Source organism: Pleurodeles waltl, unplaced genomic scaffold, assembly GCF_031143425.1.
Source record: "Pleurodeles waltl isolate 20211129_DDA unplaced genomic scaffold, aPleWal1.hap1.20221129 scaffold_86, whole genome shotgun sequence".
NCBI lineage: Eukaryota > Metazoa > Chordata > Amphibia > Caudata > Salamandridae > Pleurodeles > Pleurodeles waltl.
The window spans coordinates 1,086,413-1,102,184 of NW_027150400.1; the positions used below are offsets into that span (position 1 = coordinate 1,086,413).

The 15,772-nt window shown below is 48.8% G+C and overlaps 5 non-coding genes across 5 annotated transcripts; all 5 read left to right on the top strand.

Moving 5' to 3' along the window:
* The first annotated feature begins 724 nt into the window (after positions 1-724).
* Positions 725-796, top strand: TRNAE-CUC (transfer RNA glutamic acid (anticodon CUC)). The gene has a single exon. It is a non-coding gene; the product is annotated as a tRNA-Glu (tRNA).
* A 3,115-nt stretch (positions 797-3,911) lies between these two features.
* TRNAE-CUC (transfer RNA glutamic acid (anticodon CUC)) lies at positions 3,912-3,983 on the top strand. Its single transcript has one exon. It is a non-coding gene; the product is annotated as a tRNA-Glu (tRNA).
* A 3,114-nt stretch (positions 3,984-7,097) lies between these two features.
* On the top strand, positions 7,098-7,169 carry TRNAE-CUC (transfer RNA glutamic acid (anticodon CUC)). The gene has a single exon. It is a non-coding gene; the product is annotated as a tRNA-Glu (tRNA).
* A 3,114-nt stretch (positions 7,170-10,283) lies between these two features.
* On the top strand, positions 10,284-10,355 carry TRNAE-CUC (transfer RNA glutamic acid (anticodon CUC)). The gene has a single exon. It is a non-coding gene; the product is annotated as a tRNA-Glu (tRNA).
* Positions 10,356-13,472: 3,117 nt separating this feature from the next.
* TRNAE-CUC (transfer RNA glutamic acid (anticodon CUC)) lies at positions 13,473-13,544 on the top strand. The gene has a single exon. It is a non-coding gene; the product is annotated as a tRNA-Glu (tRNA).
* The last annotated feature ends 2,228 nt before the right edge of the window (positions 13,545-15,772 follow it).

The window sequence follows — 15,772 nt, forward strand, 5'->3', positions numbered from 1 at the left end:
AAAGTACTGCATGATAAAAAAAATGCATTTAAGCTATTTTGTTTTCTCACACTAAGTAAATGAAATGTTGGGGCACACTCTGAAGGAGGAATTGTTTTATAGGAAGGTGAAACCTTTTATCTTTAGATAAAGTGTAAAGTTGTATAATTTACAGACACACTGAGAAAGGAAAACAAGCAGTGACCCGGACGTGCCCACCCACTAATCTCATCAGAGCTTTTCTAGTTCCGAGGTTCTTCCATGACTATCGACAGCAGGTCATGTGTTACACTGCATTGTGGGACTCGTAGTTCTATACACAGCATTGTAAAAGAGGGGTGAAGGTCCCAGCACCTTAAGTAAAAGCCTGCACATGTAGAGCTGGAGATGCCTGCGTTGACCTGGGAAAGCTAAGAGCTGCCCTCCTATCGGGGCTCTGAGAAGAAGCACTGATCGTCCCTTTAATTGTACTTCTGAATTTTCCTGCTAGTTAAGTGTGTAAGTGCTATTACTGCTGAAGGATGGGATGTCTTATGAGGGTGTGCTAGGTCTTGGAGAGCTGTAAAGTGTGAAGAGTTGTGAGTGCATTTGAGGTGCAGTCAATTTCTTTCTTCATGCTGTGCCTGAAAATGGTGTGTCCTTGCATGTCTGCTTTAATTTTCCTGTAATAGGAAATGGGATCCTGAGTAGCCTGCTGACCAGTTCTTGTTTCTATATTGGGTGGTGGTGGACGACATGTGCCTGCTCCCTGGTGGTCTAGTGGTTAGGATTCGGCGCTCTCACCGCCGCGGCCCGGGTTCGATTCCCGGTCAGGGAACGCGCAGTTCTTTACACTTTTTACTTCTACACTTACATTTCTTATAGGAAACCTTTCATTTTACACTTTTCATGGATTCAAACACATTAGGAAACCTTTCAATTACAAATGCTTCATTACCACTAGTTCTTCTTTAATTGACTTTTCTCACAATATCACACAGCTTTCTCACAGCTCTTTTTTTCACTCCAAATAACATCTGAAAGCACTCCATCTTGCTGTGATCAGCTGAGAGCTCCAGAGCTCCAGTGCTCTTGCTTGTCCACATAGTGACTGCAAGATGTCTCCAGGGGGCACATTTCCCTGCTGCACCAGGAATACCCTTTGTAAGTGTCAGCGCAGTGTGTATAAGATTGGGGTTGCCTCCTTTCTTAGAACCTGAATTTCACAGCTTTTCTCAATATTTTTACCAGCCTGGAATTAAACGTACAGACGAGGTAGTTCAAAAAACACAGCCAGGTGGCAGCCCTACTAAGGAGGAAGTCCTGCCCCAGGACAGCACAGACCAAACCTTCTGCCTTCTGGCTGGACTTAAAATGTCCCTTTAGCCCCTGCCCCATAAGGCCTCTGACGGCGGGCACCTGCCTCAGGTGACTTCGGTCAGAAGGCCACTCCTTACTTCAGGCGCCAGCTGTCCCTTCAGGAGCCTCACGGGAGGATAGCCTTGGCCGCGCCACACGCTAACCTTCACGGCAAGCGCTCACATGGATGTCACCTAGGGGTCACCAGGGGTCGCAAGGGGCAAGCCAGATGTCGCAGCGGGCCCCTCCCCCATATGGCCTCTGACAGCGGGCCCCTACCTCAGTTGGCGCCAGTCAGAACGCCACTCCTTCTTTAAGGTGGCAGCTGTCCCTTCAGGAGACCTCAGATAGGATAGCCTGGGCCGAGCCACACACTGACCTTGCTGACCTCGACAGTAGGCACTTACATGGATGTCATTTAGGGTTCTCCAGGGGTTGCATGGGGCAAGCCAGGAGTTGCAGCGGGTCCCTGCCCCATAAGGCCTCTGACAGTGGGCCCCTGCCTCAGGTGACTTCAGTCAGAAGGCCACTCCTTCATTAAGGGAGCAGCTGTCTCTCCCGGAGTCCTCAAATAGGATAGCCTTGGCCACGTCACACACTGACCTCAACGGCATGACAATTTCATGGCGATGCAAAACTGCCACTCAGGGCCGGGTTTAGGGAGGTGCGAGCAGTGCGGCCGCACCGGGTGCTGACCAGGATTGGAGTTGCTGACCTCGGGGGGCGCTGTGTTTAGCAATAACTTACGAAACTTGCGATTTAAAAGCTCATGCTGGAAAGTTCCTTGTGTGTCCAAACTACAGAAAGCAAATAAAATGCCAAGATACCTCTTGTGATTACCGTTCCTGCTAGGGAGAGAGTTGGTGGTTTTGTCCAGAGGCAGCTTTGACTAGATATAAAATAGCGTAGAGGGTTCATGTGCCTGACGCAAAGAACAGAACCATATCTAATGTGGACAGCTGTCTGGATAGTCAAGCAGCTATCCAGCTCTTTAAAACAAATCTAATCTACGTGAGAGGGGCTATGGATAGATGAGGGGCACATTTGGCGGGTGGCAGTGAGTGAATCCGAGTAGGTGGTGATGGAGTGAAGGGGGTTGGGGGGTGCCAAAAAAGACTGTCTTCCAGCCACCAGGGCTACAGCCGGCCCTGCTGCTAGCAGGCAAAAATCTGAGCTCTCTCTGGCAGGAAGATTAATGAGAAGAGTTGTGTTGCCATTTTGATTGTTGCCTGAAATCTGTAAAGGGAAGGAACTCTGCAGCAGGTTGTATTAAATGTTAAGTTGAGACTAAGCAGAGCGCCCCCCCCCCCCTGAGGTGGGTGCCCCCGTGCATGTGAGCGAGCAGTGCGAGTGCAACAGTTGCAGCATCCTTAAGCCAGCTCTGCCCCCCCGTGTGGGTGGGAAGGAAGTGAGAAATGGAAAAACTCAGACGCTTGGCACAGAGAGGGCGGGTTGGACAGAAGAAGGAGCTGCTCAGCACGCACAAAAATATCTCTTCCTACTTAGTATAGTGGAGAGTGTCCCTGCCTGGGACCTGGGAGACTGGGGTTCAATTCCCCAACTGGGAAACTGCCTCTTCTTTTAAAGGCTTAAACCTACATTTTCAGAGCACCAGCAATCAATATTTACTTCAAATACCGTTTACAATCTCACACTCATACTACAGAGTACGCCCATTTTTCTTTCATCCACACACCTCCTCCAAATCGAAACATTTATTCATGCCATCAAGTACCTTTCAAAATCTAGCACCCACAATTTGGACCTAAGACTCTTTTTCACAACCATTTCTCCCTTTTCATTTAAACTTCCTGCCTATTTCCTTGAAAAAGGAAAGGTGGAATCAAGGATTTTTCATGAGATAAAAAGGAAAGTACTGCATGATAAAAAAAATGCATTTAAGCTATTTTGTTTTCTCACACTAAGTAAATGAAATGTTGGGGCACACTCTGAAGGAGGAATTGTTTTATAGGAAGGTGAAACCTTTTATCTTTAGATAAAGTGTAAAGTTGTATAATTTACAGACACACTGAGAAAGGAAAACAAGCAGTGACCCGGACGTGCCCACCCACTAATCTCATCAGAGCTTTTCTAGTTCCGAGGTTCTTCCATGACTATCGACAGCAGGTCATGTGTTACACTGCATTGTGGGACTCGTAGTTCTATACACAGCATTGTAAAAGAGGAGTGCAGGTCCCAGCACCTTAAGTAAAAGCCTGCACATGTAGAGCTGGAGATGCCTGCGTTGACCTGGGAAAGCTAAGAGCTGCCCTCCTATCGGGGCTCTGAGAAGAAGCACTGATCGTCCCTTTAATTGTACTTCTGAATTTTCCTGCTAGTTAAGTGTGTAAGTGCTATTACTGCTGAAGGATGGGATGTCTTATGAGGGTGTGCTAGGTCTTGGAGAGCTGTAAAGTGTGAAGAGTTGTGAGTGCATTTGAGGTGCAGTCAATTTCTTTCTTCATGCTGTGCCTGAAAATGGTGTGTCCTTGCATGTCTGCTTTAATTTTCCTGTAATAGGAAATGGGATCCTGAGTAGCCTGCTGACCAGTTCTTGTTTCTATATTGGGTGGTGGTGGACGACCTGTGCCTGCTCCCTGGTGGTCTAGTGGTTAGGATTCGGCGCTCTCACCGCCGCGGCCCGGGTTCGATTCCCGGTCAGGGAACGCGAAGTTCCTTACACTTTTTACTTCTACACTTACATTTCTTATAGGAAACCTTTCATTTTACACTTTTCATGGATTCAAACACATTAGGAAACCTTTCAATTACAAATGCTTCATTACCACTAGTTCTTCTTTAATTGACTTTTCTCACAATATCACACAGCTTTCTCACAGCTCTTTTTTTCACTCCAAATAACATCTGAAAGCACTCCATCTTGCTGTGATCAGCTGAGAGCTCCAGAGCTCCAGAGCTCTTGCTTGTCCACATAGTGACTGCAAGATGTCTCCAGGGGGCACATTTCCCTGCTGCACCAGGAATACCCTTTGTAAGTGTCAGCGCAGTGTGTATAAGATTGGGGTTGCCTCCTTTCTTAGAACCTGAATTTCACAGCTTTTCTCAATATTTTTACCAGCCTGGAATTAAACGTACAGACGAGGTAGTTCAAAAAACACAGCCAGGTGGCAGCCCTACTAAGGAGGAAGTCCTGCCCCAGGACAGCACAGACCAAACCTTCTGCCTTCTGGCTGGACTTAAAATGTCCCTTTAGCCCCTGCCCCATAAGGCCTCTGACGGCGGGCACCTGCCTCAGGTGACTTCGGTCAGAAGGCCACTCCTTACTTCAGGCGCCAGCTGTCCCTTCAGGAGCCTCAGGGGAGGATAGCCTTGGCCGTGCCACACGCTGACCTTGACGGCAAGCGCTCGCATGGATGTCACCTAGGGGTCACCAGGGGTCGCAAGGGGCAAGCCAGATGTCGCAGCGGGCCCCTCCCCCATATGGCCTCTGACAGCAGGCCCCTACCTCAGTTGGCGCCAGTCAGAACGCCACTCCTTCTTTAAGGTGGCAGCTGTCCCTTCAGGAGACCTCAGATAGGATAGCCTGGGCCGAGCCACACACTGACCTTGCTGACCTCGACAGTAGGCACTTACATGGATGTCATTTAGGGTTCTCCAGGGGTTGCATGGGGCAAGCCAGGAGTTGCAGCGGGTCCCTGCCCCATAAGGCCTCTGACAGTGGGCCCCTGCCTCAGGTGACTTCAGTCAGAAGGCCACTCCTTCATTAAGGGAGCAGCTGTCTCTCCCGGAGTCCTCAAATAGGATAGCCTTGGCCACGTCACACACTGACCTCAACGGCATGACAATTTCATGGCGATGCAAAACTGCCACTCAGGGCCGGGTTTAGGGAGGTGCGAGCAGTGCGGCCGCACCGGGTGCTGACCAGGATTGGAGTTGCTGACCTCGGGGGGCGCTGTGTTTAGCAATAACTTACGAAACTTGCGATTTAAAAGCTCATGCTGGAAAGTTCCTTGTGTGTCCAAACTACAGAAAGCAAATAAAATGCCAAGATACCTCTTGTGATTACCGTTCCTGCTAGGGAGAGAGTTGGTGGTTTTGTCCAGAGGCAGCTTTGACTAGATATAAAATAGCGTAGAGGGTTCATGTGCCTGACGCAAAGAACAGAACCATATCTAATGTGGAGAGCTGTCTGGATAGTCAAGCAGCTATCCAGCTCTTTAAAACAAATCTAATCTATGTGAGAGGGGCTATGGATAGATGAGGGGCACATTTGGCAGGTGGCAGTGAGTGAATCCGAGTAGGTGGTGATGGAGTGAAGGGGGTTGGGGGGGTGCCAAAAAAGACTGTCTTCCAGCCACCAGGGCTACAGCCGGCCCTGCTGCTAGCAGGCAAAAATCTGGGCTCTCTCTGGCAGGAAGATTAATGAGAAGAGTTGTGTTGCCATTTTGATTGTTGCCTGAAATCTGTAAAGGGAAGGAACTCTGCAGCAGGTTGTATTAAATGTTAAGTTGAGACTAAGCAGAGCGCCCCCCCCCCCCCCCCCTGAGGTGGGTGCCCCCGTGCATGTGAGCGAGCAGTGCGAGTGCAACAGTTGCAGCATCCTTAAGCCAGCTCTGCCCCCCCGTGTGGGTGGGAAGGAAGTGAGAAATGGAAAAACTCAGACGCTTGGCACAGAGAGGGCGGGTTGGACAGAAGAAGGAGCTGCTCAGCACACACAAAAATATCTCTTCCTACTTAGTATAGTGGAGAGTGTCCCTGCCTGGGAGACTGGGGTTCAATTCCCCCACTTGGAAACTGCCTCTTCTTTTAAAGGCTTAAACCTACATTTTCAGAGCACCAGCAATCAATATTTACTTCAAATACCGTTTACAATCTCACACTCATACTACAGAGTACGCCCATTTTTCTTTCATCCACACACCTCCTCCAAATCGAAACATTTATTCATGCCATCAAGTACCTTTCAAAATCTAGCACCCACAATTTGGACCTAAGACTCTTTTTCACAACCATTTCTCCCTTTTCATTTAAACTTCCTGCCTACTTCCTTGAAAAAGGAAAGGTGGAATCAAGGATTTTTCATGAGATAAAAAGGAAAGTACTGCATGATAAAAAAAATGCATTTAAGCTATTTTGTTTTCTCACACTAAGTAAATGAAATGTTGGGGCACACTCTGAAGGAGGAATTGTTTTATAGGAAGGTGAAACCTTTTATCTTTAGATAAAGTGTAAAGTTGTATAATTTACAGACACACTGAGAAAGGAAAACAAGCAGTGACCCGGACGTGCCCACCCACTAATCTCATCAGAGCTTTTCTAGTTCCGAGGTTCTTCCATGACTATCGACAGCAGGTCATGTGTTACACTGCATTGTGGGACTCGTAGTTCTATACACAGCATTGTAAAAGAGGAGTGAAGGTCCCAGCACCTTAAGTAAAAGCCTGCACATGTAGAGCTGGAGATGCCTGCGTTGACCTGGGAAAGCTAAGAGCTGCCCTCCTATCGGGGCTCTGAGAAGAAGCACTGATCGTCCCTTTAATTGTACTTCTGAATTTTCCTGCTAGTTAAGTGTGTAAGTGCTATTACTGCTGAAGGATGGGATGTCTTATGAGGGTGTGCTAGGTCTTGGAGAGCTGTAAAGTGTGAAGAGTTGTGAGTGCATTTGAGGTGCAGTCAATTTCTTTCTTCATGCTGTGCCTGAAAATGGTGTGTCCTTGCATGTCTGCTTTAATTTTCCTGTAATAGGAAATGGGATCCTGAGTAGCCTGCTGACCAGTTCTTGTTTCTATATTGGGTGGTGGTGGACGACCTGTGCCTGCTCCCTGGTGGTCTAGTGGTTAGGATTCGGCGCTCTCACCGCCGCGGCCCGGGTTCGATTCCCGGTCAGGGAACGCGAAGTTCCTTACACTTTTTACTTCTACACTTACATTTCTTATAGGAAACCTTTCATTTTACACTTTTCATGGATTCAAACACATTAGGAAACCTTTCAATTACAAATGCTTCATTACCACTAGTTCTTCTTTAATTGACTTTTCTCACAATATCACACAGCTTTCTCACAGCTCTTTTTTTCACTCCAAATAACATCTGAAAGCACTCCATCTTGCTGTGATCAGCTGAGAGCTCCAGAGCTCCAGAGCTCTTGCTTGTCCACATAGTGACTGCAAGATGTCTCCAGGGGGCACATTTCCCTGCTGCACCAGGAATACCCTTTGTAAGTGTCAGCGCAGTGTGTATAAGATTGGGGTTGCCTCCTTTCTTAGAACCTGAATTTCACAGCTTTTCTCAATATTTTTACCAGCCTGGAATTAAACGTACAGACGAGGTAGTTCAAAAAACACAGCCAGGTGGCAGCCCTACTAAGGAGGAAGTCCTGCCCCAGGACAGCACAGACCAAACCTTCTGCCTTCTGGCTGGACTTAAAATGTCCCTTTAGCCCCTGCCCCATAAGGCCTCTGACGGCGGGCACCTGCCTCAGGTGACTTCGGTCAGAAGGCCACTCCTTACTTCAGGCGTCAGCTGTCCCTTCAGGAGCCTCAGGGGAGGATAGCCTTGGCCGCGCCACACGCTGACCTTGACGGCAAGCGCTCGCATGGATGTCACCTAGGGGTCACCAGGGATCGCAAGGGGCAAGCCAGATGTCGCAGCGGGCCCCTCCCCCATATGGCCTCTGACAGCGGGCCCCTACCTCAGTTGGCGCCAGTCAGAACGCCACTCCTTCTTTAAGGTGGCAGCTGTCACTTCAGGAGACCTCAGATAGGATAGCCTGGGCCGAGCCACACACTGACCTTGCTGACCTCGACAGTAGGCACTTACATGGATGTCATTTAGGGTTCTCCAGGGGTTGCATGGGGCAAGCCAGGATTTGCAGCGGGTCCCTGCCCCATAAGGCCTCTGACAGTGGGCCCCTGCCTGAGGTGACTTCAGTCAGAAGGCCACTCCTTCATTAAGGGAGCAGCTGTCTCTCCCGGAGTCCTCAAATAGGATAGCCTTGGCCACGTCACACACTGACCTCAACGGCATGACAATTTCATGGCGATGCAAAACTGCCACTCAGGGCCGGGTTTAGGGAGGTGCGAGCAGTGCGGCCGCACCGGGTGCTGACCAGGATTGGAGTTGCTGACCTCGGGGGGCGCTGTGTTTAGCAATAACTTACGAAACTTGCGATTTAAAAGCTCATGCTGGAAAGTTCCTTGTGTGTCCAAACTACAGAAAGCAAATAAAATGCCAAGATACCTCTTGTGATTACCGTTCCTGCTAGGGAGAGAGTTGGTGGTTTTGTCCAGAGGCAGCTTTGACTAGATATAAAATAGCGTAGAGGGTTCATGTGCCTGACGCAAAGAACAGAACCATATCTAATGTGGAGAGCTGTCTGGATAGTCAAGCAGCTATCCAGCTCTTTAAAACAAATCTAATCTATGTGAGAGGGGCTATGGATAGATGAGGGGCACATTTGGCAGGTGGCAGTGAGTGAATCCGAGTAGGTGGTGATGGAGTGAAGGGGGTTGGGGGGGTGCCAAAAAAGACTGTCTTCCAGCCACCAGGGCTACAGCCGGCCCTGCTGCTAGCAGGCAAAAATCTGGGCTCTCTCTGGCAGGAAGATTAATGAGAAGAGTTGTGTTGCCATTTTGATTGTTGCCTGAAATCTGTAAAGGGAAGGAACTCTGCAGCAGGTTGTATTAAATGTTAAGTTGAGACTAAGCAGAGCGCCCCCCCCCCCCCCCCCTGAGGTGGGTGCCCCCGTGCATGTGAGCGAGCAGTGCGAGTGCAACAGTTGCAGCATCCTTAAGCCAGCTCTGCCCCCCCGTGTGGGTGGGAAGGAAGTGAGAAATGGAAAAACTCAGACGCTTGGCACAGAGAGGGCGGGTTGGACAGAAGAAGGAGCTGCTCAGCACACACAAAAATATCTCTTCCTACTTAGTATAGTGGAGAGTGTCCCTGCCTGGGAGACTGGGGTTCAATTCCCCCACTTGGAAACTGCCTCTTCTTTTAAAGGCTTAAACCTACATTTTCAGAGCACCAGCAATCAATATTTACTTCAAATACCGTTTACAATCTCACACTCATACTACAGAGTACGCCCATTTTTCTTTCATCCACACACCTCCTCCAAATCGAAACATTTATTCATGCCATCAAGTACCTTTCAAAATCTAGCACCCACAATTTGGACCTAAGACTCTTTTTCACAACCATTTCTCCCTTTTCATTTAAACTTCCTGCCTACTTCCTTGAAAAAGGAAAGGTGGAATCAAGGATTTTTCATGAGATAAAAAGGAAAGTACTGCATGATAAAAAAAATGCATTTAAGCTATTTTGTTTTCTCACACTAAGTAAATGAAATGTTGGGGCACACTCTGAAGGAGGAATTGTTTTATAGGAAGGTGAAACCTTTTATCTTTAGATAAAGTGTAAAGTTGTATAATTTACAGACACACTGAGAAAGGAAAACAAGCAGTGACCCGGACGTGCCCACCCACTAATCTCATCAGAGCTTTTCTAGTTCCGAGGTTCTTCCATGACTATCGACAGCAGGTCATGTGTTACACTGCATTGTGGGACTCGTAGTTCTATACACAGCATTGTAAAAGAGGAGTGAAGGTCCCAGCACCTTAAGTAAAAGCCTGCACATGTAGAGCTGGAGATGCCTGCGTTGACCTGGGAAAGCTAAGAGCTGCCCTCCTATCGGGGCTCTGAGAAGAAGCACTGATCGTCCCTTTAATTGTACTTCTGAATTTTCCTGCTAGTTAAGTGTGTAAGTGCTATTACTGCTGAAGGATGGGATGTCTTATGAGGGTGTGCTAGGTCTTGGAGAGCTGTAAAGTGTGAAGAGTTGTGAGTGCATTTGAGGTGCAGTCAATTTCTTTCTTCATGCTGTGCCTGAAAATGGTGTGTCCTTGCATGTCTGCTTTAATTTTCCTGTAATAGGAAATGGGATCCTGAGTAGCCTGCTGACCAGTTCTTGTTTCTATATTGGGTGGTGGTGGACGACCTGTGCCTGCTCCCTGGTGGTCTAGTGGTTAGGATTCGGCGCTCTCACCGCCGCGGCCCGGGTTCGATTCCCGGTCAGGGAACGCGAAGTTCCTTACACTTTTTACTTCTACACTTACATTTCTTATAGGAAACCTTTCATTTTACACTTTTCATGGATTCAAACACATTAGGAAACCTTTCAATTACAAATGCTTCATTACCACTAGTTCTTCTTTAATTGACTTTTCTCACAATATCACACAGCTTTCTCACAGCTCTTTTTTTCACTCCAAATAACATCTGAAAGCACTCCATCTTGCTGTGATCAGCTGAGAGCTCCAGAGCTCCAGAGCTCTTGCTTGTCCACATAGTGACTGCAAGATGTCTCCAGGGGGCACATTTCCCTGCTGCACCAGGAATACCCTTTGTAAGTGTCAGCGCAGTGTGTATAAGATTGGGGTTGCCTCCTTTCTTAGAACCTGAATTTCACAGCTTTTCTCAATATTTTTACCAGCCTGGAATTAAACGTACAGACGAGGTAGTTCAAAAAACACAGCCAGGTGGCAGCCCTACTAAGGAGGAAGTCCTGCCCCAGGACAGCACAGACCAAACCTTCTGCCTTCTGGCTGGACTTAAAATGTCCCTTTAGCCCCTGCCCCATAAGGCCTCTGACGGCGGGCACCTGCCTCAGGTGACTTCGGTCAGAAGGCCACTCCTTACTTCAGGCGTCAGCTGTCCCTTCAGGAGCCTCAGGGGAGGATAGCCTTGGCCGCGCCACACGCTGACCTTGACGGCAAGCGCTCGCATGGATGTCACCTAGGGGTCACCAGGGATCGCAAGGGGCAAGCCAGATGTCGCAGCGGGCCCCTCCCCCATATGGCCTCTGACAGCGGGCCCCTACCTCAGTTGGCGCCAGTCAGAACGCCACTCCTTCTTTAAGGTGGCAGCTGTCACTTCAGGAGACCTCAGATAGGATAGCCTGGGCCGAGCCACACACTGACCTTGCTGACCTCGACAGTAGGCACTTACATGGATGTCATTTAGGGTTCTCCAGGGGTTGCATGGGGCAAGCCAGGATTTGCAGCGGGTCCCTGCCCCATAAGGCCTCTGACAGTGGGCCCCTGCCTCAGGTGACTTCAGTCAGAAGGCCACTCCTTCATTAAGGGAGCAGCTGTCTCTCCCGGAGTCCTCAAATAGGATAGCCTTGGCCACGTCACACACTGACCTCAACGGCATGACAATTTCATGGCGATGCAAAACTGCCACTCAGGGCCGGGTTTAGGGAGGTGCGAGCAGTGCGGCCGCACCGGGTGCTGACCAGGATTGGAGTTGCTGACCTCGGGGGGCGCTGTGTTTAGCAATAACTTTCGAAACTTGCGATTTAAAAGCTCATGCTGGAAAGTTCCTTGTGTGTCCAAACTACAGAAAGCAAATAAAATGCCAAGATACCTCTTGTGATTACCGTTCCTGCTAGGGAGAGAGTTGGTGGTTTTGTCCAGAGGCAGCTTTGACTAGATATAAAATAGCGTAGAGGGTTCATGTGCCTGACGCAAAGAACAGAACCATATCTAATGTGGAGAGCTGTCTGGATAGTCAAGCAGCTATCCAGCTCTTTAAAACAAATCTAATCTATGTGAGAGGGGCTATGGATAGATGAGGGGCACATTTGGCGGGTGGCAGTGAGTGAATCCGAGTAGGTGGTGATGGAGTGAAGGGGGTTGGGGGGTGCCAAAAAAGACTGTCTTCCAGCCACCAGGGCTACAGCCGGCCCTGCTGCTAGCAGGCAAAAATCTGGGCTCTCTCTGGCAGGAAGATTAATGAGAAGAGTTGTGTTGCCATTTTGATTGTTGCCTGAAATCTGTAAAGGGAAGGAACTCTGCAGCAGGTTGTATTAAATGTTAAGTTGAGACTAAGCAGAGCGCCCCCCCCCCCCCCTGAGGTGGGTGCCCCCGTGCATGTGAGCGAGCAGTGCGAGTGCAACAGTTGCAGCATCCTTAAGCCAGCTCTGCCCCCCCGTGTGGGTGGGAAGGAAGTGAGAAATGGAAAAACTCAGACGCTTGGCACAGAGAGGGCGGTTTGGACAGAAGAAGAAGCTGCTCAGCACACATAAAAATATCCCTTCCTACTTAGTATAGTGGAGAGAGTCCCTGCCTGGGACCTGGGAGACTGGGGTTCAATTCCCCAACTGGGAAACTGCCTCTTCTTTTAAAGGCTTAAACCTACATTTTCAGAGCACCAGCAATCAATATTTACTTCAAATACCGTTTACAATCTCACACTCATGCTACAGAGTACGCCCATTTTTCTTTCATCCACACACCTCCTCCAAATCGAAACATTTATTCATGCCATCAAGTACCTTTCAAAATCTAGCACCCACAATTTGGACCTAAGACTCTTTTTCACAACCATTTCTCCCTTTTCATTTAAACTTCCTGCCTACTTCCTTGAAAAAGGAAAGGTGGAATCAAGGATTTTTCATGAGATAAAAAGGAAAGTACTGCATGATAAAAAAAATGCATTTAAGCTATTTTGTTTTCTCACACTAAGTAAATGAAATGTTGGGGCACACTCTGAAGGAGGAATTGTTTTATAGGAAGGTGAAACCTTTTATCTTTAGATAAAGTGTAAAGTTGTATAATTTACAGACACACTGAGAAAGGAAAACAAGCAGTGACCCGGACGTGCCCACCCACTAATCTCATCAGAGCTTTTCTAGTTCCGAGGTTCTTCCATGACTATCGACAGCAGGTCATGTGTTACACTGCATTGTGGGACTCGTAGTTCTATACACAGCATTGTAAAAGAGGAGTGCAGGTCCCAGCACCTTAAGTAAAAGCCTGCACATGTAGAGCTGGAGATGCCTGCGTTGACCTGGGAAAGCTAAGAGCTGCCCTCCTATCGGGGCTCTGAGAAGAAGCACTGATCGTCCCTTTAATTGTACTTCTGAATTTTCCTGCTAGTTAAGTGTGTAAGTGCTATTACTGCTGAAGGATGGGATGTCTTATGAGGGTGTGCTAGGTCTTGGAGAGCTGTAAAGTGTGAAGAGTTGTGAGTGCATTTGAGGTGCAGTCAATTTCTTTCTTCATGCTGTGCTTGAAAATGGTGTGTCCTTGCATGTCTGCTTTAATTTTCCTGTAATAGGAAATGGGATCCTGAGTAGCCTGCTGACCAGTTCTTGTTTCTATATTGGGTGGTGGTGGACAACCTGTGCCTGCTCCCTGGTGGTCTAGTGGTTAGGATTCGGCGCTCTCACCGCCGCGGCCCGTGTTCGATTCCCAGTCAGGGAACGCGAAGTTCCTTACACTTTTTACTTCTACACTTACATTTCTTATAGGAAACCTTTCATTTTACACTTTTCATGGATTCAAACACATTAGGAAACCTTTCAATTACAAATGCTTCATTACCACTAGTTCTTCTTTAATTGACTTTTCTCACAATATCACACAGCTTTCTCACAGCTCTTTTTTTCACTCCAAATAACATCTGAAAGCACTCCATCTTGCTGTGATCAGCTGAGAGCTCCAGAGCTCCAGAGCTCTTGATTGTCCACATAGTGACTGCAAGATGTCTCCAGGGGGCACATTTCCCTGCTGCACCAGGAATACCCTTTGTAAGTGTCAGCGCAGTGTGTATAAGATTGGGGTTGCCTCCTTTCTTAGAACCTGAATTTCACAGCTTTTCTCAATATTTTTACCAGCCTGGAATTAAACGTACAGACGAGGTAGTTCAAAAAACACAGCCAGGTGGCAGCCCTACTAAGGAGGAAGTCCTGCCCCAGGACAGCACAGACCAAACCTTCTGCCTTCTGGCTGGACTTAAAATGTCCCTTTAGCCCCTGCCCCATAAGGCCTCTGACGGCGGGCACCTGCCTCAGGTGACTTCGGTCAGAAGGCCACTCCTTACTTCAGGCGCCAGCTGTCCCTTCAGGAGCCTCAGGGGAGGATAGCCTTGGCCGTGCCACACGCTGACCTTGACGGCAAGCGCTCGCATGGATGTCACCTAGGGGTCACCAGGGGTCGCAAGGGGCAAGCCAGATGTCGCAGCGGGCCCCTCCCCCATATGGCCTCTGACAGCGGGCCCCTACCTCAGTTGGCGCCAGTCAGAACGCCACTCCTTCTTTAAGGTGGCAGCTGTCCCTTCAGGAGACCTCAGATAGGATAGCCTGGGCCGAGCCACACACTGACCTTGCTGACCTCGACAGTAGGCACTTACATGGATGTCATTTAGGGTTCTCCAGGGGTTGCATGGGGCAACCCAGGAGTTGCAGCGGGTCCCTGCCCCATAAGGCCTCTGACAGTGGGCCCCTGCCTCAGGTGACTTCATTCAGAAGGCCACTCCTTCATTAAGGGAGCAGCTGTCTCTCCCGGAGTCCTCAAATAGGATAGCCTTGGCCACGTCACACACTGACCTCAACGGCATGACAATTTCATGGCGATGCAAAACTGCCACTCAGGGCCGGGTTTAGGGAGGTGCGAGCAGTGCGGCCGCACCGGGTGCTGACCAGGATTGGAGTTGCTGACCTCGGGGGGCGCTGTGTTTAGCAATAACTTACGAAACTTGCGATTTAAAAGCTCATGCTGGAAAGTTCCTTGTGTGTCCAAACTACAGAAAGCAAATAAAATGCCAAGATACCTCTTGTGATTACCGTTCCTGCTAGGGAGAGAGTTGGTGGTTTTGTCCAGAGGCAGCTTTGACTAGATATAAAATAGCGTAGAGGGTTCATGTGCCTGACGCAAAGAACAGAACCATATCTAATGTGGACAGCTGTCTGGATAGTCAAGCAGCTATCCAGCTCTTTAAAACAAATCTAATCTATGTGAGAGGGGCTATGGATAGATGAGGGGCACATTTGGCGGGTGGCAGTGAGTGAATCCGAGTAGGTGGTGATGGAGTGAAGGGGGTTGGGGGGTGCCAAAAAAGACTGTCTTCCAGCCACCAGGGCTACAGCCGGCCCTGCTGCTAGCAGGCAAAAATCTGGGCTCTCTCTGGCAGGAAGATTAATGAGAAGAGTTGTGTTGCCATTTTGATTGTTGCCTGAAATCTGTAAAGGGAAGGAACTCTGCAGCAGGTTGTATTAAATGTTAAGTTGAGACTAAGCAGAGCGCCCCCCCCCCCCCCTGAGGTAGGTGCCCCCGTGCATGTGAGCGAGCAGTGCGAGTGCAACAGTTGCAGCATCCTTAAGCCAGCTCTGCCCCCCCGTGTGGGTGGGAAGGAAGTGAGAAATGGAAAAACTCAGACGCTTGGCACAGAGAGGGCGGGTTGGACAGAAGAAGGAGCTGCTCAGCACACACAAAAATATCTCTTCCTACTTAGTATAGTGGAGAGTGTCCCTGCCTGGGACCTGGGAGACTGGGGTTCAATTCCCCAACTGGGAAACTGCCTCTTCTTTTAAAGGCTTAAACCTACATTTTCAGAGCACCAGCAATCAATATTTACTTCAAATACCGTTTACAATCTCACACTCATACTACAGAGTACGCCCATTTTTCTTTCATCCACACACCTCCTCCAA